The sequence below is a fragment of the Anomaloglossus baeobatrachus genome, chromosome 3 (assembly GCF_048569485.1).
Source record: "Anomaloglossus baeobatrachus isolate aAnoBae1 chromosome 3, aAnoBae1.hap1, whole genome shotgun sequence".
NCBI lineage: Eukaryota > Metazoa > Chordata > Amphibia > Anura > Aromobatidae > Anomaloglossus > Anomaloglossus baeobatrachus.
Window position 1 is genome coordinate 539,424,003 of NC_134355.1, and position 12,261 is coordinate 539,436,263.

General features: G+C 39.8%; 1 long non-coding RNA gene across 1 annotated transcript in view; it reads left to right on the forward strand.

The window, feature by feature from the left end:
* Positions 1-9,874: 9,874 nt before the first annotated feature.
* LOC142295515 (uncharacterized) overlaps positions 9,875-12,261 on the forward strand; it is a 25,599-nt gene continuing 23,212 nt past the window's right edge. Inside the window, exon 1 of the long non-coding RNA XR_012751483.1 lies at positions 9,875-10,024. This is a non-coding gene — a long non-coding RNA (uncharacterized LOC142295515). The remainder of the gene's footprint in view (positions 10,025-12,261) is intronic.

A 12,261-nucleotide genomic window follows, 5' to 3' on the forward strand; every position in this document is an offset into this window, starting at 1 on the left:
ACATCTAGCCATATTCTATTACAAAAAGTATCCATTCAAAAATACAACATTACAAAAATTCTAGAAAAACAATTTCACTTATCGGTATTCCATGTATAGAAAAACTTATCTCAACTTTAAAAAATATATATAACGTCGCATAAACTACGCCTCTCTAAATAAATAGTCCAAAATCATGTATATATAATATCATAGCAGTTAAATATTAAGAAAAACTCAGAGCACACAATCAAATCAGTAACATAAAATTAGATCATGTCTATTATTAAGCCCCTTAGGAGCACGAGTGTCCAGCATATAGATCCATCTGCTTTCATGGTTTAATAGTTTTCTCCTATAGTCTCCTCTTCGTGCTGGTCTAAAAACTTCTTCTATGCCAATATATTTAAATGTTGTTAAATCGCCCTTGTGAACTATGGCAAAATGCTTGGATACCGCAGAGATACTCACATTATTAGTACTAATCGAATCTGACATATTTTTCCGAATGTGTTTCTTTAGGGGACCACCTGTGCAACCCACATAGTGGATTTCACAATGTTCACATACTATCAGGTATACCCCATTGTCATGTTACCATACGGCTGGCTGAAGAGAACCGTGCTAGGACCCAGGATATTCATTTTTAAGACTTAAGCGGGCTTTACACGCTACGACATCGCTAGCAATTGCTAGCGATATCGAGCGTGTAAGCACCCGCCCCCGTCGTGGATGCGATATCATGTGATCGCTGCTGCAGTGAACATTATCGCTACGGCAGCGTCACACGCACTTACCTGGTCGCCGTCGTCGCTGTGACTGCCGAACAATCCCTCCCTCAAGGGGGAGGGACGTTCGGCATCATAGACATCACCGCAATGTCACTAAGCGTCCGGCCAATCAAAGTGGAGGGGCGGAGATGAGCGGGACGTAACATCCCGCCCACCTACTTCCTTCCGCATTGTGGCCGGCGGCAGGTAAGGAGACGTTCCTCGCTCCTGTGGTGTCACACATAGCGATGTGTGCTGCCGCAGGAGCGACGAACAACATCGATAATCAACCATTACCGCTTTTTGGTTTTGGGACGACCTCTCCATGGTGAACGATTTTCATCATTTTTGAGGTCGCTTAAGGTCGCTGGTAAGTATTACACGCTACGATATCGTTAATGATGCCAAATGTGCGTCACTAACAACGTGATCCCAACAATAAAACATTAACGATATCGTAGCGTGTAAAGCCCCTTTACACAGGCTTGTTCCTGCAGTAGTGAGCACTTTTTTCCCCCCTTTTAGAGTTCAATTTGCCTCAGCTTGTCTTATAAAACCAGCTCCCGTTATTTATAAACACACTGAATGTTATTTGTAACATTTATTGCTGTTCATCATGGATCCATCCAGAAGAAATTTTATGGATTATGAAAACTGCACAGCAAGACTTGACAAATCTGCCTTGATTTTTTCCATGTCTAAGGAAAGAGCGGATGCTTCTCCCGAAGATCTTATTACTATTATGAAATATCTAGAATATAAAATGTCCAAAGAGCTCAGGACTTGGTGGGACCATAATTCCCTACAAATGTACCTCAATAATGATATGATTCCTAGAGGTCTTCGAATTAACAAGAAAGTTACGTCACAATATGTTCAGACTTTCCAAGACAAATGGAATAGTATTTTATCTTCATGCTCATTAAAACTAATCCAGGTAATAGTCCAAGAGGAGGATAAGAGGAGGATAAGGTCTTGGTAAATACTGAAAAATAAATCATCTGTCAGTGTGATCAAGCTGGTGCCATAATACCTATTTGGATTACTATTTTTACAAGATGGAATAAAAGGCTAAGTTTTATTTAATCCTTTAGCGGGCTTTACACGCTACGATATCGTTAATGAATTATCGTCGGGGTCACAGTGTTTGTGACGCACATCCGGCGTCATTAACAATATCGCAGTTTGTGACAATTACGAGCGACCTTAAACGATCGCAAAAGCAGTCAAAATCGTTTGCCGCGGAGAGGTCGTCCTGAAACAAAAAAACGTTTTCTGCTTATTAGCGATGTTGTTCGTCGTTCCTGCGGCACCACACATCGCTGTGTGTGACACCGCAGGAGCGAGGAACATCTCCTTACCTGCCTCCACCGGGAAGGAAGGAGGTGGGTGGGATGTTACGTTCCGCTCATCTCCGCCCCTCCGCTTCTATTGGATGCCTGCCGTGTGACGTCGCTGTGACGCCGCGCGAACCGCCCCCTTAGAAAGGAGGCGGTTTGCCGGCCAGAGCAAAGTTGCAGGGCAGTTAAGTGCGTGTGACGGTGCTAAGTGAGGTTGTGCAGAACGGGCAGCGATTTGCCCATGTCGCACAACCGATGGGGGCAGGTACGATTGCTAGCGAGATCGCAGCGTGTAAAGCCCGCTTTAGAGTCTGAGCTGGATCCTTCCTCCCTTTTCCTGTTTCATGTTACCATATGGCTGGCTGCCAAGAACCGTGCTGGGATCCAGGATATTCATTTGGAGGACTTACACAGGCTTGCTCCTGCAGTGGTGAGTGTTCCCCCCCCTTTTGGGTATTACAATTTATGGGCCACAATCTGTGGACATAATTTATGGATGCAAATAGGCTACATGGTTGGTATAATTTATGGTGGGGGCAGAATTGGAGGACATTAATAATATATGGGGGTCATCACATACAGGGGCCTTATTAATATATGGGGCTAAAATTGGAGCCTACTATTGCCATATAAGTGTCCCATAATAATGTATTGGGACAACACTTGGATGTGCATTATTAATGTATTGGAGATATAAAGGAAGACAATATTACTAAATAGGGGCCACATGGGGGACATTATTAATACAATGGCCGGCATAGCGGAGCATTATTAATTTGTGGGGCCAGATAGGGAAATATCACTACTATATCAGGACCATAAAGAGGGACATTACACCTGTATGTGGAAATAATACATGGACAATGCTACTATGTGGGTGCCACATATAGCCAGTTCTACTGTATTTAAGCACAAAAAGAAGAGAAGTATTACAATATGTGGAAAAAATAGAAAAACACCTCTACTGTATTTTATTTTTGGAGATACTTTTACTGGGGGACAATAGAGAGTTGCTGTAATTGTAGAAGTAGGAGATGTGGGGATGATGCTCTGGAAGTGATCAGCCATAAAGGTCTGTGTTCCCATCTTCAGAAACAAGTTGTGGCTGAATGAAGCCATAACTGTTCTTACTGGGTGAAAAAGAAAAAAAGAAAATGAATTACTTCAATTGGAGAAGTCACCAGTGAGTATATGGAGCTACATGTATTTTATATACTGTTAAATTCCCTATACAGTAATTGTATGGGGGAAATGTTAGTGTTAGTACTGACATTTTTAATAATGATTATGGTGGTATTTTTTTGGAAACTATGTGGTGGTAATATGTGGTCTGGTTATGGTATTACAATATTATACCATATGGTATTGATGGTGTTAGTTTTGCTTAGTAACAGAATAATAGTTATATTTAGGCACTATATAGTATATACAATATCTGTTACTAATGTGACAGCATGATTTGTGTCTTGTACTTTATTATTGATATATTGGTTTTGGTATAGTGTTTGCTTAGTAATAGTATGGGGATAATATTTGCTATTCTTAACTATATGAAAATGTTTTCTAGAATCATTACTTAGAAAATTATCTTATTGCTGTGTTTGGTCATTTTTTATGGTGTCCTAACACATACACTACACTACTGACGCCCACAAAGCTGAGCAACATGACAGTGTGTGTGTATCCATGTGTGAGTGCATCATATGAAAAACACACCATGCTTATTTCATTTCAAAACTAGAAGATGTCCCAGAGCCATGACCTCAGAGCTGGCAACAACCATTTGAACATAGCTACACATATCTACTGTTAGAAATGTGGCTGGATGTGGTCTTCATGGAAGAATGAAGGCCAAAAATTCATAACTTCAACATGTAAGCAAGTCCAAGTGACTCAACTATGCATGAAAACATAAAAACTGGAGAGCAGGAAAACAGGTGAAATGAACTAATGTAATGTAAAATATTCCACTGTAACCAAAGACAATTGTTTGCCTAAGGGCTGTAGATCTTTACAATAGTGAGTGTCTACAGGCAACAGTGAAGCAAGGTAAAGGTTCCTTGTTGCATCTCTGCATATGGATTTGGGTATTTGGTCAGGATTAGGCCTCAGTTCCACTTTCAATAAACATAGCCAAGTGCAATCCAATAACACATCGGATTGCACTCGCACCATTGCAAAACTATGGGGCAGTATCCATCTACGATTGATTTCTCATGTCATGTCGGCATGAGAAATGAATCACAGCATGCTGCGTTTGGTGGCGAGTCTTGGCTTACACATCTTCATACAAGTCTAGGGTGCATATGAAACATCGCACTGCACTCGCATGTCATCCAAGTGCAGTGCGATATATGCAGAGACAGGCAGCAGAGGAGAGGGAGAAAGAACTCCCTCCCCCTCTCCCCTGCAGCTGTGATCCGATAGCAAGATCGGATCACAGTCGCATGACCCTCGGCTCACACTCGCAGCAGGGGGTCATTACCATATCTCTTCACTCGCATTGCAAGTGGTACCAAGCCCTTAAAGGTGTTCTCAATGCTGAAAAATATAGGCAAATACTTATCAATCATACAAAATAATCAGGGAGGAATCTGATTGGTTTCAAGTTTATTTAACAGTAGGTCAGTGGTCCCAAAACATACAGCTGATGTCATCAAGAACAATCTTCAGCATAAAAAAGAACTCGGAGTACTGGAAGTGATGATGCGGCCCTGGTAGAGTCCTGATCTCAACATTTTCCAGTCTGCATGGGATTATATGAGGAAACAGTAGAATTTGCTCAAGCCTACATCCATAGATCTGTGGTTAGTTTTCCAAGATGTTTGGTACAATCTCCTGCTGAGTTCCTTCAAAAACTGTGTTCAAGTATACCTAAAAGAATTGATGCTGCTGTGAATGCAAAAACAGGTCACACCAAATACTGATTTTATTTATAATTCTCTTTGTTCATTCACTTTGTATTTTGTTAATTGATGGAAATAAACTATTAACACTCTCTATTTTTTAAAGTATTCTTTACATACCTACCTAAAACTTTTGCACAGTTGTGTAGATTTATAGATTTACTTGAAATTTATCATCAGAGGATTCTTTGAAGCTATTTTTGCTTTTAGCTGCATTGTCAATATTTACACAAAATTTATCAAAGTGTTGCTTTGATAATTTTTTATAAAAAGATGATACATTTGAAACATTTAAAGATGTAAGACGTTTGTTCAGCACAGATTATCCATGTATTATGCTTTTCCTTTGCCGAAATGATTTTGTGACATTTGGCTCAACACTTTAAAAAGTTCTATGTCATAAATATGGACCAACCTCTTCAAGGTAAAAATGATGGGCTTGACACACAACTCCTTAAAAATGGCGCTTTACTTTTATGTATGTGTTTAAAAACTACACATCTGATGCAAAGTGACTATGGTGAACCCAGGGAAGCCTATACTGGCCCAAAAGCTGGGGCCCCTGTGCACACCCTATCCCTGGAGTTACCCTTGATGGTAGGGAGGTCCAGGTCACCACACTAGGCCCTATATCTTGTTCACATCCCTGATGTTATGACCCCCTCCACAACCCACTACCTAGGGGGAATGGGCAAGAACAGGAATCACCAACCCACCAACAAATATCGACAGACCAGGGTAACAACAAAACAAACATATACACACGGCAACCAGACACAAAGGAGCCACAAAATTGTACGAGAAGAGACAACATAAAAAGAGGGGAATAAACAGACGGGGAACTTCAAAACCAGAACAAACCTGAGAATGCTGCAGCAAACTCTAATGCTGCAGCCAACAGCACAACTGAGCGAGATAATAACAGCTTCTTCCATCTCCTGGACAAATTTCCCAATGATAGAAAATAACTGGCACCCTCTGGTGAATGTAGAGGGTAGTTATAGAACCTGGGCGTGGTTTCCACCGGAAACACCTGACCAGGAGTCAGGAGCTGCTGAAATTAACCCTCTCCTCCCCAAAGGATAGGGAATTAATTTAATCTGCAGAGTCCCACAAGACTTAAGGGTGCTTTACACGCTGCAACATCACTAATGGTATATCGTCGGGGTTACGGTATTTTTGACGCATATCCAGCGTCGTTAGCGACATCGCATTGACGGTCAACGATCGCAAAAACGTCAAAAATCGTTGATCGTTGACACGTCGCTCCTTTTCATAATATCGTTAGTGGTGCATGCCGCTGGTTGTTCGACGTTCCTGCGGCATCACACATCGTTATGTGTGACACCGCAGGAACGACGAACATCTCCTTACCTGCGTCCACTGGCAATGAGGAAGGAAGGAGGTGGGTGGGATATTCCGCCCGCTCATCTCCGCCCCTCCGCTTCTATTGAATGGCTGCCATGTGACGTCGCTGTGACACCGCATGAACCGCCCTGTTAGAAAGGAGGCGGTTAGCCGGCCACAGCGACGTCGCAGGGAAAGTAAGTCTGTGTGATGGGTGTAAGCAATGTTGTGCGCCATGGGCAGCGATTTGCCCGTGACGCACAACCGACGGGGGTGGGTACGCTCACTAGCGATATCGATAGCGATATCGCAGCGTGTAAAGTGCCCTAAAGTGAGACTCTGACCCAGAACATGTCACCAAACTCTGCAACAGGGGAAAGTCCGTGACACCATCACACAAATGGGCCGATTCATCACACAGTTTGCATATGGAGTAAAACATTCTAATATTAAAAAATGTTGTAACTTTTAGTGTTGTTGCACCCACTTTGGTAACTTTTTGAAAAGTGGTCTGAACTTGCATAGGAGGCAGGGTTCAAGGGTGGCCAATAAATTAATGATATTTTTTGCTACAAATGGGGCATAGATTAGGACAGAAATGTTCTCCAGTCCATGGCTGGATTCAATGTATGTTGCTGGCGTGTACCTATTGTAGGATTTGATGCATCTTACTCCAACTCAACCTGGATCAAGACCAGCATAGACAATTCTGTCTCAGGCATATGCTAAACTCCGTAAGTGTGCTTTGGGAACCTTAAACACAACCTCTTCGTGGTCTATCCAAGAGCACTAGGTGGAAAATGGGTGCGATGTCTTAGGATGCAATAAGTGTGTATAATCTGGAATAAGACACTGCACTTGCATCTTAATGGACCAAATAAGAACAAGGAGGATTTTCTCAGATTGCCAATACCGGTTTAGCATACTCTAACATGAGACACCCTTATACTGTTTAATAAACCAGGCCAGAACAGGGAGCAGTGCCTTACACTACCAAAAATCAACTTGCATAGAGATTGTTGAGAAGATGACAGTCAATTTACAGAAATAAAAAGTGGCCTAGAAATCAGAGGAATCACACCAGAAAGATTTAAAAAGAACTGTCAACAGGTCTGAACTCATTGTAGAAAATGTTTTATTGTGAACCGAAGGGTTGTGTTAAGCCAAAATATGCCCAAGGAATAGATAGTAGATAGGCACATGATACATACCAGACCTCCAATGAACCCATTGCCATAGAGAGCAATGGGTATCTTCTTTAGGCAATGAGTGTTTGTCAGGAGAGTGAGCCAATCACAAAGTGTCGAAGAGTGTGTGTGATACCTAATATTTAGCTATGATCTTTGGAGGAATCTGACACCAAATATTTAAATTGAATGTATCAGTAATATCTACCCTTCCCTCTAAATTGTCAATATGGTTATGTTGCTATGTGAACGATGTCATCCACACTTTTGCTTATGAAATCTATGGCTCCCTGACTAAAAAAAAAAATCACTATTTTAGTTCATATGGAAATTGGGCTAAAGTGCTGTGGGTATGGTTAGAGCCCTTCCCATGCATCTCTCTACCAATGGTATTCTATTCCCCGCCCAGTCCCACCTTCTTATGCTTTACTGACATCTCACTGACTCCAGCACTCATATGGTGAGCTGTCAATCAAGCTTAGGAAGATGGGACTGGGCGGGGAGTAAAGAATTGGAAGGCAAAGGCTTGGGAAAGTCTTCATACCCAAGGCACTGCAGCCTCATTTACATATGAATGGAAAAAACTTTTTCGATCCATCACGAAGCAACAGATTGAATAAATAAAGGTACAAATGACTTTATATATCACAGCACAACATGATCTTATTAACAGTAGATTGTGCTGATGGATTCCTTTTCATTTCCCAGCACTCCCACCATAGGAGATTTGAAACATTGGTAGATCTAGATTCATCACTGGATTTCTTTTTTTCATATAATGTGAAAGATCCCAATAGACCTTCTGCATATCCATTAGGCCTGTTTAACACATCAGTGAAAAACACAGACATTTTTCATTGATTTGTAAAAAAAGGAAATGGTTCTCCGTGTGCTTTGATTCATGGCACACGTGGGTTGTCCATGTGCAATCCGTGATATGTAATCCATACTCCGTGATTGCATATGGACGTATAGTCACCTGTCCCGTTCCTGCTGTCCATGGTGCTGAAGTCTCTGACTCTGCAGTATCAGGCCCCCAATGTCTCTCACCTCTGCAGCTACTTCCGGGTCAGCTCTGGCTGCAAAAATTAATATGGATGCCATAATGAGCTGGCCAGGAAGCTGCAGAGAGCAGAGGCTACACAGAGCGTCGCTGGAGACGGGTGAGTTGAAAATGTATTTTATTTTCAATGTACTTGTTTTCCTGGTACATGTTGGTTCTATGGTGTGGTCCGTGGGACTTCAGTGATGCCAGAAAAAAACGGACTTGTCTACGTGCAGCAATCACGGACATGCGAGTACTCCACATGGAGACACAGTCACTGAAAAATCACTGATGTGTGAGCAGACCCATTGATTATAATGGGTCTGCATATGTCCGTGATTCTCGTAAGTATAAAAACTAGCACATACGTACCAGAATCACTGACGTTTGAAACAGGCCTTAAATAGTGACTGTGGTAGCAAAGTATGCCGTCATGAGTCTAGCTTATAAAGACAAAGAATGAAGCTCATTTATGGGAATTGTAGACCTTAGCATGATCAAATCAATAAAAACCTATTTTCAAACATGATACAATATAAAGTAATGTAAACATGAAAAATATACATAGTATACAATATATATATATATATATATATATATATATATATATATATATATATATATATATATATATAATTTGCAATTTGTAAAGTATGGCACTATACTGTTCTATCATTGTACTAATGTCTAGGCACATGGGGCCTTACATATTATATTCTTGCCTTATAGAACATTTACAGATAATTATTTCTTATTTGTTATTCCATTGCAATAATAGGATATTGTTTAGATGGTTGTAATCTCCCACCGAATGGCTGCTGTGTAATATTCTGACCATTTCTGAACCCTTGAACTGTCAGAGAAGGAAGGGCTTCTAAGATGCTGCCATCTGAACCATGTTAAGAGGCGAGGAATAGCTTTCTTTTAATGACACGCCTTTCTCCTTAACAGTTGGTGGGAGATTAAAATAATCTAGGTGGATAAAATACGTTAAAGTCTTCTTGCTCTCCTGCTAATAGAGAAGAGGCCTTTGCTTTAAGTTTACATTTGCACGTAGTTTGCATCAAACCCCCCAAAATATCATGCGCTTAGCCATTATTTTTTTATGAATGCCATCTCGACGTGAAGCCTGCTCTTGACCCCCCTTAATGTACTGTCCACCCTGTTTAGTCATCAGGTGCTGACATTCTGAGTTACAGCCATATTAATTGCTTGATAAAAGCTATAATCCCTTCTCTTTGAAGCCCTAGGCTGATTTTTAGGCAGCACTTCAAAAGCTGCTCACAACTAAAGAGGCAAATTTCCTACTGCACAGAACAGTAGAATTTATCCTATCTACATCACACACATTTGTGTGTTCAGCAAATAGTCTAACATTGCTGTGTTACAGGATCCGCATTGTGCTATTTATAACATGTGATCTCATCTGGAGATGATTATTCACATTCAGGTAAGATCTCTTTGCTTTCCACATCTTTGATGCTTAACTAATATTCCACGACCATACTGTTCCATATTTAACTGTAAACCCATATTTTACTCCTAAGATCCGATTCGTTGGACGCTTTACGTTGAAATATTTCTGCGCCGCCCTTTCTAATACTTTATGTTTTTGACAAATACCTGGCAGGGCATTAAACATTAATATAGCGTAATGCCTAGGCCGTCTGACTGGGCAACTGTTGCAGGTTCGAAAAATTTGAGTCTCTGGTGACACAGTCCTGACAGCTTCATATATTCAGCCTATGTAATTAATTTTTAACCGTCTCCGGAAAATATTTCATCCATTAGGCACTGTCTGTTTGGGACTCCATTGACTTTCTTATGAAAAGGTATCAAAGAAAGGTTAAAATTTATTAAGATCAATGTTTTTTTTCTCTTACACTCACTTCCACTAGCCAGAATTTCCCAGTCATGTCGGGATTTGTGTCCTATTCATTTACATTAGTACAAGGCCAACATCCATCCTTCAGAAGGCAGCCAGCTCCGCGTGGAGCCTTAAGGAGCATCACCAGACAAAGGGCAATTTTTATTTTCCTTTATTCATTACGATGCCATGTTCTAAATCCCATATATGCCACGTTATCCAGAAAACAAGTGAACTCGATCTCACAGAGTCCTTTTATTCAACAGTACCTTAAATGTTTATTTAAAGCGGAGCTCCCAGTTGAACATTCCTGCCCGTATCTTCTTTCTTACGTAAAGGTCATGACTTGTAATAGCTGAAATAAATATACACAACCTCTGAGAATCCTCTGCCATCAGCGTGCTTGTTAGCGTACGACAAGGTAGAGAAAGACTGCAAAAGGCACCGGCATCTTGACTTGAACATAATGCCCGGCGTTTGTTTTTAGAAAAATAATTTAACAAACCTCATTCAATGGCCATATGAGATTTATTTCAATAGACCCAACTGCAGGAATAAGAACCTAGAATTTATGTGCCAAGAATAGCACTGATCGTTTAGTCAGAGCTAATAAAAATATAAACACCAGGCTATCCAGCAATAGGAGTCTGCTAGGTAATGGCTGGAGAATTCACGAGCAACAGCGCCCTCTACATGCCGCAAGAGTAATAATTAATAAAATCTGCAGAATCCTAAGTGTTTGCATGTGTTTCACAGGTAAAACAAACACACATGGGGCTTGTCATGATGCAACTGCACTTTGAACTTATGTTTCTCATCAGTTAGAAACCACTAACAGCCAAATCTCACACATGGATGTAACAGGCTTTTTTATTTTTTTCCTTTTTGACATGTACAAATTAAATCTCTGATATGTATTTCTAAACACTACTGAACTAAAATAAAGATGTGTCCATTGTAATCACATTTTTTATAGACTTTTCTGCAATTTTATATACTTATAGATAATCATAAAGTTAATGATGTGCAATTAGGATTTGTAATCAATGGTTGTCTTCTGTATTTTCGTGTTGGTCTACAAGGTAAAGCAGGAAGAATATCTAAGGAATCGAAAAATGTGTTTGTTTGCTCAAGCACCCTGTAAAATAACTTTATAGGCCCTTATTGCATGCAAGAGTTAAATCTTTGTCAATAATTTCATTGTCAATTGTTCAATTCTTCAATTAACTGCCCAGCCACTACTTTTTAATGAATCCTGAGCAATGGTTACTAGTTAAGCGTTTTACTGATAATTACAGTTTATCAATGCTCACTACATTTCAAAGTGCATTCACAAAGAAACCTGAATCAATTTTAGCCCACTGTGTCGTGTCTAAATCCTGCTGAAGACCAGATAATGGGAACCTTAGATGTTTCACTTGCACATATAATTGAAAGTTGTGTGCAGTATTCTGTGTGTATATATATATATATATATATATATATATATATATATATATTTTTTTTTTTTTTGTTTAAAGACTGGAAACTGTGAGATAGGAGAAAACTCTGATTTTATAGGTATGCAAAACTGAACGAGGGTAGAAAATATTTATCTTTAATACATTAATAATTTTATATTTTACCTAAATAAAAATAATATTAATAAAATAATATACATACAATTATTATTATTTAGGATTTTACGCATTTATATAAGGCTAATCCTCTGTTTGAGTGTTGCATTCTTTTTGATTACTATATATGTATATAGATATATATGTATTAATATCTATATACATATAGATTATACGCTAGTAACACCACAACATTTTAAAAAA